Source organism: Aptenodytes patagonicus, chromosome W (genome assembly GCF_965638725.1).
Source record: "Aptenodytes patagonicus chromosome W, bAptPat1.pri.cur, whole genome shotgun sequence".
NCBI lineage: Eukaryota > Metazoa > Chordata > Aves > Sphenisciformes > Spheniscidae > Aptenodytes > Aptenodytes patagonicus.
This window is the reverse complement of record NC_134981.1, coordinates 9775733-9789439: the sequence shown is the minus strand read 5'-3', so window position 1 is coordinate 9789439 and position 13707 is coordinate 9775733. Positions and strand designations below refer to the sequence as shown.

At 45.8% G+C, this 13707-nt stretch overlaps 1 pseudogene; it reads left to right on the top strand.

The window, feature by feature from the left end:
- LOC143171967 (protein hinderin-like) overlaps positions 1-11929 on the top strand; it is a 260191-nt pseudogene extending 248262 nt beyond the window's left edge.
- Positions 11930-13707: the final 1778 nt, after the last annotated feature.

Sequence of the window (13707 nt, the reverse complement as noted above, 5' to 3'; positions counted from 1 at the left end):
TAAAAGGACATTGTCAGGCTTGTGGGATCTACGCTCAAGGTGCTGTCCATCAGTCAGAGCTACACTGGAAGCATACCTTTATGAAGCCAAGAATTCTAGAATTAAGGTGGTTGAAATGTCTGATGGGTGAAGACCTGCCTGTTTTAACTGTCTGTGAAATGTGGATGAAGAAACAAACGCTATTAATTTGGTAGACCTTGTGAAAAAATCGTTTTTTATAATGCTAGCTATGAAGCAGTATATTAGGAATAGTGTTTAGCAGTCAGTGCAAGCAAAGATATTTTGCCATGAGGCACTACAAAGTTGAAGTTATTAAAATATTTATAGCCTTAGAAAAAAAATCAATGATTGTCAAATAGGAAAGGACAAAATCAGTTGTTGGGACTGGGAGAGGAATTATTTTCCATCTGCTAAAACAGTAGAGGAAATGCAAAAATTAAACTAGGAAAAGCAATCACTTGACAGTGTCCTTTTAAGTTTAAGCTCCTATATTAGAAAGCTGCCACTGGGGACTTAGTCCAGAGTGTTCCCAGTTAATATGCTTCAGCTACACATCGGGCTGTGTTTTTGCATGAGGCTTTGTGGAGTAACACGACTCCTGCTAAGGCGGAAGTCTTCACTTTGTGGCCTTCAATGTCTGTTCTTCCCAAGTGGCTCGTACGCACATGCTTGCTGAGTGTTTGTGTAGTCATTGTTTTTGTGCACCTTGCACCTGTAGCAATCAGACCCTTTCCACTTCTAGCCTCTCCAGTCTCGCTGTTGAATCTCATCTTGAGCATATTTTATATATATGTGACACCTTAGTCTAATAAATTATCTGGGGGTTTAGTTTAATCTTCCAGACTTTAGTTTATTTGACTTATCTCCTGGTTTGTTTTGTCCAGCTCAGATGTTAATTCTGCCATTGACAATATGTTCCACTTTCCACATCATCATGTCATATATATTCTGAATCTCCAGTTTGCTAAGATAGATGAGGAACTCGTTTTGAGCCTTCTCTTCCTCTCCAGGACATGGGTTTTGCTGTGAGAAGGAGGAAGACCTCTTTTAGAGGATGAAGTAGTGGGGGAGGTCTCAGAATACAAAAGAGAAGAGAAGGGGAGAGCCAGCACCATGCTTTGGGACAAAAAGGTGGAATTAAAGACTAAGGAAGAAAGGATGGAGGTAAAGGCAAGAAAGGACAAGGATGCAAGGCAGAGAACTGTACCAAAGGGTGACAGAAGGTATAGATTGAGTGGAGCTGAGCCAGAAGGTAGAGACGAATTGTTAAAATATAGTAAGTTGATGAAGGAGAATTTTGTGCTTATATCCTGGAGTGAGAAATGTCTTTAAGCACCGGTACCCAGAAGAGGCTTATGACTCCCCACTCCTTTTCCAAATCATGTTCCTGCATTTGGGGACCTACTGTCCAAAGGATACCTGGCAAATCAGGGAAAGAAGGAAATGACCTAACTTTAGCTGTTCCTCTTTACAGTAGCTAGACAGGGAGGCCAGAGCACAAGGAGGGTAATAGGGTGGAACCCAGGTATAACCAAGGTATGGACTGAATTTAATTGCTAGCAAGGGATGGTGGTGTGGACTTAGAAGAATGTGAGACTGGATATAGCAAGAATGTGAATAAGGGAGAAACAAGCAAAACAAAATTTGCAGTCATCCAATGAGCTGTGGAGGTTCGGTGTTAAGGAAGGAGAGGAAAGGGCTTAGCTATGCTTGAGAAAGATTGAGCCTGAGATATCTAAAAGATATCCCTTGAAAGTGCACGTGAGCCTGGGGTTAAACTCTAAAAGTTGCAGCAGAGATTTTTCTGAAATATGATCTCCAGGTAGTGTTTGAATTTGTACCATCTGAGGGGGAGAGAGAGCACAGCCTGCTTAGTTAGAAACCTCCTTTTTCACTGTTACTAAATTTATGAAATTGTGTGCTAATTAGTGTATGATTTATAAATTTACATAACTGCATGCTACATAAGACAACACAGAATATTAAATGAGGTGATATTTAAACCGGCAGAAGCAGAGAAGTTTGCTCTGACTGGGTGGCTCTCCTCTGGAAAATGCCTCTCCTGATCCATAGCTGCTCCCTGCATCTCTTGAAGGCTTATCTGCTCACAATGACAATAAATGTTTTACAATATTGCGGCTTCATGTAGCTGTGAGAGAACAGGCTACCTTGAGCATCTTGGGCATGATTGTAGCAGAGCTTTCACCGTGATCCTTGGGGAGGGTGTTTGGAAGGAGACGTCAGCTAAAAAAAGATCAAGAAACCCAATTTGGCCTGGTCAGTGTTAGTGCTTGACGACTCCCACAGTTATTCACAGGAGATGCTACTGCGTCCCAACTGCAGCAAGACGATGGGGACGTGGGGGAACTGGTTTTGATTCCCAGCTCTGGGGAAGCCACGTTGCCTCTCTCCACAGCATGCTTTGGGTTCTGCTGGTGAAGTGTGTTTAATACCACATCTCTGAGGGGCTGTGACTTATATTAGCACCTGCAGCAGAACGCGCTGGACATATCCACCAACAATTTGTCTGTCAACTGTAAGCTTATTGTCTGTGAGCAGAAGCATATCAGCCAGTCATTCCCATCTAACAGAAGCCAAGACTCTCAGACCTCATATATTTTGAGGCTGGAAGGGGTCATTTCAGGTATTGGGGAACTAAACTGGAGAAACTCAGATGTCACTGACAGGTGAGGCCCTGACATATGTGAGGTTAGACGTGCCCAGATGGTCCCAGCAGACAAACCAATCCACAAGCTGCAGCGAGAGGCATAAATTCCTTGTTTCCTTTATTCAGGAGTCATTCCGAGTATGTAAAAAAACCCACTTTATTCAGTCGTAGCCTTCAATAACCACTCTTAGAGTGTAAGTTCATTCTTTCCGGTCTCCTGTCTGCAGGTAGGAGGAAAGTGAAAAATTGGAAAAAGTTATCTTTCCTGGTTGCTTACTGGCAACTACCTTAAAACCTTGAAGTGTGGATTTGATTAAAGAAAAAAGTGTCACGTGTCATCAGCATTAAGGACAATGTGGGAACTCTTCTCCTCTGCTAGACCTGGTAAGCAAGGAAAGGACAAGATGAATTCACAGACAAAAGCTGGTTCTTTCTCAAGTTCGAGTTGCCTGCAAGGAAGTTGCATTGAAATTTTAAAAGTACCTTGTCAAAAAAATCTTCCAGTCTTTAATTATCCTTGCTGCTATGAAACTGCCTTATTTTGAGGTTGAGTTTGTCTAATTTCCAGCTGCTGCACTTAGCTGCGCGTTTGGAAGCACGATTGCAAAGTTCCCCTGTTGTCAGACAGTGAGTACCCTAAACACAGTGATAAATACCCTGTTCAGTCTTCTCTTTGATGAGCTGGGGTCCTTTACACCTTGTGTCCTAATGCCTGTTTTCCAGCCCCTGGATGATTGGGGGGGCTGTTTTTGAACTTTCTCCAGCATTTATGCATCTTGAAGGGTTTACGCTAGAGCAGAATGCCCAATTCCAGGTGCTGTTGCTGTGAATGGTGACAGCGTGGCCTCATTCTGCACGGTATTTCCCTTTTGACACTTTCAGGAGCCTTGTTTGGAGGTGTTGGGCTGGGTACCTGGTCTCATTGCACTTCAGAACATAGCTCTATTTCTTGGAAGCAGAAAGTCTGTGAGTGAAACCAGGAACCCTGCTAAATTTAGAAGAATTGAGGAGGAAGAAATAATGTCAAGTAGAAATACCAAGCAGAAAAAAAAAGATTGCAGGATTCAATTTGGGATGGAGCGTGAACTTGGGGGTGCAGCATTTGTTAATTCAGCCACCTTGAAAACAATCTGAAAGACACATGCTTGATGGGATGGGGGGAGACCCAGACAGCAGAAACCCTCAGAAGGGGAAGAGTGAACAAAACATGAGGCGATGATATCTGATAGCAACAAAAACAGATGAGAGGACTTTTGATCTGCAGGTGACGAGGCAATGACATCTCCAAATTGCGGAGGCAATGGCTCCTTGTCAGTGGGTCTGGTGCCCCTCTATTTGCACTAGTGCCTTCAGCACAGGGATTTCATTACCAGAATTTACTGGCAGATTGGAGGGATTTCAGTGAGGAGTAATAAAAATGATCAGGGACTGCTGGAATTGACATAATGAGGAAACAAGATGAGAAGAGTCAGATATTTATAGCTTGGGTGAGAGAGACAATTAAAAGGTGGGGTGGGAGATGAACTGGTTGACCTGAAATCCTTCTCTGTATCTAATAACTTCTCGTCGTCTGCTGTACAGAGGACTTGACTTTACCAAGGCTGTCAATCTGACTCAACACCCCTAACTTCCCATGTTGAAAAGCTCAAGTGGGTGTACCCTGGCTGTATTGACACTGTCAGAATGTCACTGGTACTGTACTTTGTACAAAAAAATAGTCATCAGCCATGTTGTAGAAAAAAATTGACACACTGACAGTAAAGGGAAAAAAAATTAGACCTTCATAAAATAAAAAGCCATTGAAGACCTTGCTGAGAGCAGGGCTGATTGGGAAGGGCTCCCAGGTTGTTCAACCGGTGATGCTGAGCCCTTCTTGCTGCCCACAGGGTGACCTGTCAAATAGGAAGGTCCATGCACAGACAGCAAGTGTGAGCCTTTTTCTGTGCAAGGTAGGTGCTGACGGCACCCAGCTGTGCATGCAGCTGAGCAAAACCGCTGGTTCCTAGTATGCACAGATGTGCACAGGCTGTTGTCCCTGAGAGCTGCTGAGCTCTACAGATGGCTCTTGGGCCAAGGTCTGTGTCAGGCAAAACCCTGCCAGTCCCACTGATGGCTATGGCCTTCCTACTGCCCCTATGCAGCAGGATCCAGCCCTGGGGGACAGGCGGGCTCTCCCCTTGACATGGCCCGACTCACTGCTTCACCCATGGCGATTCCTGCAGCTCGGTGTGGGTGAACATCATGCATATAGTTCCCCTATAGTTTTGCACAAACCCACTAAATATGTATTTTTTTACACGTCCTAGAAAACACAAGCAGCCATTGCATTCTGGTTTTTCTGAGTTGGAGACCCCCTGAGAAGAGGTGGCCCGTCTGAATAATTACACGGCAGCCTTATGGTGAGGGTTATTTAAAACCTTGACTCCCAATGCTGCAGAGGAGAGAGCCCAGGGTTTGCTCTGGATTTGAGAGACAGTGGCAGAGTTGGAGGTAGCCTGCCTTTGCAGTCAAATTAAAGTGCCGCTACCGAAAGCAACGGGGCCATGCGTGTTAGAGGCACTTCGGGGAAATATCAGAGCGGTGTTTGTTGAGTCTGATGGTAGAGTAGCCACTCTGTTTTAATGATAGCTGCATGTAAAGGCCACAGCTGCTTTCATCCATTTCACATTAGTCTGACTTTCACAGAACAGACATAGCCTAGGGTGGAAGGGAAAGGTGACCAAAAAAAAAGCCATCCATTTTTATACTACTTTTTCCATCCTTCTGCGCTGTGATACAAGGCTCTGGCTGAGCAACAGTAATCTTATCCAGCATACTGTTGATTTAAGCCTCTTGGATTTATATAACTTCGGAAAGGGTAAACTATATTAATTTGCTGTGTTTTCAAGGGAAAGTTATTTATTGAGACACATTTTTAACTCAAGTGCCAGGAGCCTTAAACCATTATAATAAATTCATGCTATTCAGGGTTTCTTACATTGTAATAAATTTGTTTTAAACATGAATGAGGAGATCCAGGATTTCTTTAATAGACTGTTATGTATTTCCTTTCAAAATGACACAGTTCACTATATCAAGTGGGAGAATAATAGTGGGAAATTTACAGTACTTAAGAATAGCACAGCCTGGGAATGTGACATGAACCAACACTAGGCAGGGGACTGGCAAGTACGGGGAGCCCACCACCGCCCCCGGTGGCACGGCTGAAAGTTAAATGAGTGACAACGGGTCAAGATCAGCGAGCAAAACCGATAGCTGGGCGGAAATCTCCCTGCAGGGTTTGAATCAAAACGCAGTTATATTCGCATCCATTTTACTGTACAACATGTGATCGAAACACCCGAAAGGTGATGCAGGCTCTGTGCCGTAAACTGGGAGGGCAGCTGCCGAACCGCTGCCTCACTGGAGTGGGACCCAAGCAAGAGGTTTCCTTCCCAGCCTGGGGTCACCCTCCCCTTCCTCACCTCGGGCATCCACCACAGCCTTTTCCCAGGGACCACGTCCATCCTGGCTATGATGGCATGCGGGAGCAGATTGCTCAGTGGCTGCCAGCACCCCTGAATTGCAGTGAGGAGGCGCTACGTAAGCATTTCAGTCACCGTTGTTAATCCTTGACCCCTCATTAAACCTTTGCTGGCTCTACCACTTGCTGTTATGCATGTGGATGGCTGCAAACGCAAGACGATAAAACCTGCAGCTAGCTTTACATCACATCCTCCTGGCTTCATGGGGGTCGTTATGGGCGGGCAGAGGAGGAGCTGGGCACAGAGACAGCCTTTGTGACGCCAGTGTCCAAGGTCTGAGACAAATCTGCTTCAGCAGCATTGTTGTGGCTTTCTTGGAAAGCAGAGCCCCTCTGTACCGTGTAAACATCTGCTGAGCACTTGTGTCCCAGCCCACTTCATCTCTTCACAGAGTACTGCAGGAATGGGGTCTTATGCTTGTGGTGATCTTGGGATCGGGGTTGAGTGGGGCAAAGCATCACAGTGCCCAAAATGGCAAAGGCCAATTGGTTCCCTACTATCTAATGAGAGCAATTACCCCCCGAGATACCTAAAAGCCTTCCAGCTCTGCAATGCACAGCCTTGCTGTAGAGAAATGGGGAGCTGTGCTCAGCCATCCTGTTGTGATGGCGACAGAGGTGAAAATCTGCCCCCCCCCCCCCCCCCGCCTGTGCACAGAGCGAAGAGCATTTCCCTGGCTCTAAAGAGTTAATGGGTCTTTGGTGGATGTGACTGCAGCAGGGGGTAATTAAATGGTTCTCTGGTGGGGGATGGCCCTGCTGCCACCCCTCACCTGGCTGCAGGTGAGATGTAAGCCATCTGAAGACTTCAGCTGCCCGGGGATGGGGCTGGCCGTGGGCTGCCCACACCACGAGGCTGGACGGCTCGGGAGTGGGGAGGAGGGGACAGGAGACAGCCCTGCATGGTCACAGAACTTATGGCAGGACCTCATCTGTCAGCACAGAAAAATATCTGGCCAATAAACTTGCCAAACGACCCTAATAAAGGGCTGTATGTGTTATGATGTAGAATGGTTTTATAGGGGATGGCCATAAAACGTACACATTGCCTTTTAAAATGCCAGGATGAGGCTTGATTCCAGCAGAGAGGACAGAGAACGAGGATAATTGGATAAGGGGGATAAATCCAAGGGCTCGTTTCTCTGCTGAGGGTCCACAGGGCGTCAGGGAGCAGTAACAAAGTGGGAGTCACTACTGGGCTAAAGAGGGCTTACGAGCTGTGCCTGGACCTCAGCTTCTCTGCTCTGTCTCCTCCACCCTGTGCAATGCTGGGTGTCCTATCTGGCATCTGTTTCTGCTGCTGGCGCGCTCCAGCCCTGCTCTTGTTCCTGATACCCAGCCCAGGGAAAGCTGTGGAGATACCTGCATCAGCCTCTCTGCTGGTTCCTCCTCATTTGTGCTTCTCCTTTTAATCCCGGGGGGTCTAATAACCATTGCCTCCTCCTTGCTAGTTGCAGTAGATGTGTCCTGCCTGCCCAGCAGCCCGATTGCCAGTTCATCTCTTCCTCTCCTGCCTTGTGATGCCATTTCCCCAGTCCCTGTCTGTGGAAGTCCACCGCTGCCGGGAGGTGAACCACAAAGGTTTGGGCAGCAGTTTTGGGTCCCCCTGCTCCATGGACAGGGGACAGCCCATCCTGAGGATGCAGGTGTCTATGTGTGTTCTGGGATCTGCTTGAATAAACAGGAGGGGGGAGCTGGAGGAAGGTCCAGGGTGTGTTTAGTAGTGATCAATAAATATATTGTACTCCAGCTCACTTTTAATGCTGCAGAAAACAGGCAGTGATTTCATTTAATAAATGTAGACAGTCTTGTGGAGCTACAAGACCATCTATTCTGCTAGACACTTTCTGCACGACAGGACTGCATGTGACCCAGCGCCTGGTGTTATCTACAGCTGAGGCTCACAGACATGGACGGAGGGGCCTGCCTCTGATTTTTCATTTTCTTGTTTTAATTTCCCTGAAGAGAGATACTGGGCAATAGACAGAGAAAGAAAAAAAGAGTCTCCTTAAAGTTACTGAAGGCATTATGGATTTGGCCACTAGGTGGGAGGTGGGCAGGTATTGGAGAGACAGAAAAAGAAGGCACCAGGAAAAGTCAGATTTTGGTTGGCAAGGACTGGTTCAAAAATGTTTGTCAGTGTGGATTTGTTGGTACGTGCCAGATCTCACTTGTCTGCCTACTCTGTGCATGTGGTGCTGCCGAATTTCAAGTTTGCAGTGGCCCTGGCAATCCCCATCGGAGCTGGTGGTGGCACCTGTTGGGGGGGGGGGGAGGGAGTTGAGCACGCAGCACTCCTGGGCTTGTAGTGGGTCCCTCAGTTCTGAAAATGCTCTTTGGCCACCCTTGGTAACCAAACACAGGCAAAGCTGGGACTCCAGCAGAGCAGACGGCTGTTCGCTACCACTGAGCACACAAAAAAACTTTTCCCATCAAGGTTAGAGGTGAGTCAATATAGTATGGTATGGCCCCATGTTAAGCCACATGATGATTGGATGTGGTGTATCATGAATTTGGGTGAGAGAATAGTTTTTGGTATTTAACTGATTCTTCTGGAAAGCAGAGAGATGATGTGAAATGCAACCAGAGCTGATGAGTCATCTGACTTATAGGGTGGCTCCACTTCATGCTAAAGCAAGTTAGGTTTATTCAGCCAAGGATCTTCAGGACTGACACAGATTTTGAGTTATCCAGACTGGATGGTGCTCATGTCTGGGTTTATCAGTCTTGTTGTACAGTTGTGAAGTTCAGATGAATGTCCAGGCTCCCAGCCTGAGACACATCTCTGTGGTCTGGATTTGCTTTTTTGCTATCTTTTGGCTCAGGCCCAACTCTACTATAGCTACCACAGTGAAATTTTCATTGGATACATTTTTACTTCTGGATTTATAATTAAATTTAAGGCCTGGTAAATTTTGCTATGAACATTTTTCTGGCTCCCTTCCTAAGCATTTGGACAATTTAACTAGTACTTAGTGTTGCAGATTCTATTGTATGTTATATTGCCAACCACAAGTATGAGAAAAAAAGTGTGATTTAGAAAAATCCTAATACATTTGAGGTCTTGTTTTTTGCTTTTATGATCACATTTTAAAGCTTTTTTCAATGTCTGTTACAGCTGTAAACTTATGGGGCAGGTAGGAATATCATCCTACCACTTGACTCCAAGAGCTGTGACCTTTCCACTTCATCAGCAAGCTTACGATCAAACCATGAGCATGACAGTACTGCCTGTAATTGCTCTCCAACATCCAGCAATAAGAAAAATGAAATATTCAGGTAGGGTTTAGTAGCTCACCTTGAAAGAATTTCATGGCTAAACATTAAGCCATGTAGTGGTGTCTGGGCACTTGTCTGCTTTGAGACCAATGGGAGAATTAACTCATATTCACTTTTAAAGGTGATTAACTAAACTGCATCAAGACCCTGTTTCAGTACTCAGAATTAAGATAAGTTGACGTAATACCCCTTTAATTTACATTTTAGGGAATGAACTGAAAGAGATGAGAGACCTCTTTGACATCAAACGGCGCTGTGCAAGGAGCTGTTGGTGTGGTTTGATTAAGCCGTTTTACATTATACCTTTTTAATTCAGAGTGAATGACCTACTGTAGAGAAGCCCTGAGATGGTGAGACTGGGTTTGATCGTACTGGAAATATCTGCCTTTCCAGTTGTTTTGTGAAGGGATAGAAGGTGTGTAAGAAGCAGGATGCTCTATAAAATGAGTCAATCTTGCTCTGTACAGAGCCACAGTGATGCTGTGGAGCTTTCACAGGTCGAGCAGATACTCGGACGTACTCTTAAAAAAAAAAAAAATATCAAAATCTCTCATCAGGGATGGGAAATCTCAATAGAGAAGGTAAACTGGAGATATAGCTCCAAAATGTTTGGTGTTCAGACAAAATTTTGTCCCATCTCGTTTGTTAATTTTTGTTTTTAAAGTTTAATCAGCTTTTTTGAACATTGAGAAAAGTTTACTTTTATTGAAGACTCAGCCTCATTTATCTAATTAGATACCAAGGTGATGTTTACACTATATACAGTTCTGACAGTTTCTTATCCCTGCCATCTGTTACTTGGCTGTGAAGGCTCATGTCTGAAACCTTGCCAAGATTTCTGAATGGAGTTGGTGGTGTGGGATTTCTGTTTACAAGAAAACAAGACGTTTTCTGTTTACTTTTATCTTTTTCTTTCTCACTTTCTGTTTTCTTCTGGAAATCAGATCCCTTCAAACATGGGATATGACACATGACTGACTCTCAATGTCTTGGAGACAATCTGTAAAATATCCATGGACACTTTTTTTTAAGAGGAAACCTTGCCTTTCTGGGGCAGAGGGGTTAAGAGTGTAGTTAGAGTAAGGGGGGGCGCATGAGATTGGTCCTTCAAGCTTTGTGCCAATGCATATTCATGTAGGATTTTTCCCAATTTCCAAACAAATCTCTTAAGTTCATGAATTCAAGTGCATGTGGGGCATCTGAGGAACATCCTGTGGCTTGGAGCTCAAGCTCCACCTATGGCATGAACCTGCCAGCAGGCATTCGGGATCTCAATGTGAAGTCCAGCTGGAGAAGGACAGATTCCACAAAGCACCATGCCACTCCAAAACCCACTTGCATATCTCCTGATCAGTAGTCCAGAAGCCAGCGTAAGACACCAGACAGTGTGCGTTTTGGAAGAGCTGCCCAAGCTCCTTGTGGAGCTCCTGGAAAATGCCAAGAGCAGGTCTGGGCCAGCCTTTGTGGTCCTCTGGGGAGCTGCGACACCTGAGGTGGGCTGCACCAAGGCCACCAGGGGAACCATGTGCATTGTGGGGGCTTGCAGGGTCTCTGAAAGCCCTGAGTGCAGTGTGCTGCACTGACAAGTTCTGCGAGGGCCTGGGGTGCTAAGGGCAGAGATCATCCTGTGTGACATGCTGAAGGTCATTTAGCATGTCGTGGAGGAGCTTGGACAAATCCTGCAGGTCACTGCTTGTTTTCCCTGTTACCAAATCACGTTGCCTCTCACTTGGCCATTCCTGTTGCTGCTGGTACAATGTTCTCCTAGCACAAGACTGAGCCTGGGATTGAATGACACTTGGAGATGGGGCAGACGAGCTGCAGGAGGAAATCTCTCAGGAACAGCCTGGGAAGCGGTGTTTTTGCTGGTCCTAGTCACGGACACCAGGGACCTTTCCTACCCCTTCACTTAAAGGAATAGCACAGAGTTTTCTGAGCTGGAAAATTAAACTCTTTACATCAGACAAATGCAAGACCAGAAATTAATTTTGTAAGAAGTATTCCCCATTTTACAAAGTCCAACTGCATCCAAACAGGTTCAGTGTGGCTTTGCTAAATGCTTTTCTGCGCCCTGACAATCTTTGGAAGGCAACAGAGTCCTCCCTGCCAGCTCCTCAAGAAGGTGAGCGTCACCGTGGGATGTGATTTCTACAATTTTTGCATAAAGCAGCTTAGCAATGGTCTCACTGGCTGGTGCAAAAAAGCTCCTGGTGGTCAACTTCATTGCGCTTTCCTGAATGTCAGCCATGGCTTTGCAGAGAAATGTTGTTTGCAAAAAGGCAAATGGGTCCAAAGAGAACATAGTAAATGTAGCCTTGTATTATACTGGGGATTTTTAGGGTGAATGTACTCCCTTCCCCTAATATTAGCACTGCCTTGTGCAGAGTGTGCTCTGGCCCATATGCTTTAGGAGCACCCTCATAATTTTCTTTCTTCCCATCCCAGGCACATCTATCCCTGGATGGGATACAGCTGCTTGGTACATGGGACTCTACCAAGGTAAAGCATGAAATTCCATATCTCAGTGGCAGATAAATGTTCTCAAAAATTAAACTGGAGCCAAAGTCTGTTGGTTTTGCTTTTAAAATCTAACATAATTTTCTTTTCCTCATAGAAATAGTTGATTCACCAAAGCCTGCTCACATGGAGTTTGGTTTGAGAGAAGGATGAAAAAAGAGAAGGCCTGGACAGGGTAAGGAGCTGAGAAGCAAGAATAATTTTTTTTTTGAGCTTTCACAGATTTGTACATGAATTCCTAAAGATTTAAGGGGACTATGCAAACAAGGTGCTAATCTGAGGACGTTTCATTTTGACACAGAGCAGGAAAGCATACAGACTAATTATGGCCTCCTTCCAAATTTTGGTTGTTACAGAAGAATTCCTCAGTAGGAAAGGGCCATTCCCAGGAGCATTCAGGATGTTGGCGTGGACAGAGATACCCTGGCTGAGCAAGGGTGTTAAAGCTGGCTGCGTCACCCAGGGGGCTACCTGAGACAAGAGGCATCAGCATCTGGTGCAGATCACGGGATAATTCACGTTGGCAGGGACATCAGGATGTGTCTAGTCCAACTTCCTGCTAAAAAAAAAAAAGAGTCAGCTATGACTTTTGGCAATGCTTAGGGCATTATCCAGTTGGGTCTTGTAAACCTTCAGGGATGGAGATGACATAGGCTCTGGGATGGATAGGCTGTCTGGGCAGCCTTCTGCAATGGTTGACTGCCTTCATAGGGAAGAAGTTTTTCCTTATATCCAGCCTGAACATCACTTGTCTCAGCTTAGCTCAGACTCCCCCACCCCAATCTGGCATCACCTGCAAAGTCTGTTGTCTCCTCCAGGTCATAGCTGAAGAAGTAAAACAGGACAGGTCCCAGAATAGACCACTGCAGTACTCCATTTATGACTGCCTTCCACGTAGACCATGACCCTTTCACTGTGACACTCTAAGCCCAGCCATTCAACCATCTTTTTACCTGTCTCGTTGTGCAGCCATCCAGATGGTAATGTCCTAGTTTGGATCCAAGAATATTGACGTAAATGGCATCTACTGCTGTCTGGCTGGTGGAGCTCTGTGTTCATAAGGGGAGATAGGCTGAGCTTTCAGCTCATCTGCTCGCCAGATAGGCAGATCTGGACTTGTGTGGAATCATTTACAAGGCCGCCAAAGCAGTCCTAGAGATCTGCTGGAGAAACTAGTTATTCCCCTCCCTGTGTGTCACATGCCATGGGCTGTGCGGGAAAACCCAGATGTTAATCATACGGGCTAGGCTCATGCAGCTGTAAGGGACGAGGCCCACGTGGCTGTGCTGTAAGCACAGACAATGCCCCAGGAAAAGCTCCGGAAGCCAGCCACGGGGAGGGGCCCGGTGTCACTCTCCTTGACTGACTAATGTCTCAACCACTCCTGGAGCTGGGGTGAGAGAAGACTCTAGAAACCTTGGGCTGGAGCCAATAAATAGGGGCGCACGTGAGCCCCCCGGGACACTCTCCACACCGACCCCCCCCCGTTGGCAGGTCCGACACTGGATCCAGGATTGGTGATTTCTTTGTCTCTCTCTCTACCTCTCTCCTGCTGCTCAGTTCTCTCTCTTTCTTTCTCTCTCATTCTCCTTCTTGCTCTCTGTTTTTGATGTTGTTAAGTAATACAAGGCCTACCTCAACTCCTCACAAAGCCGCTTAGCTTGTGTTATATATTAAGACATAGAGGGTTGATGCTTATAGAAGTGTTTGTGCCATTAAA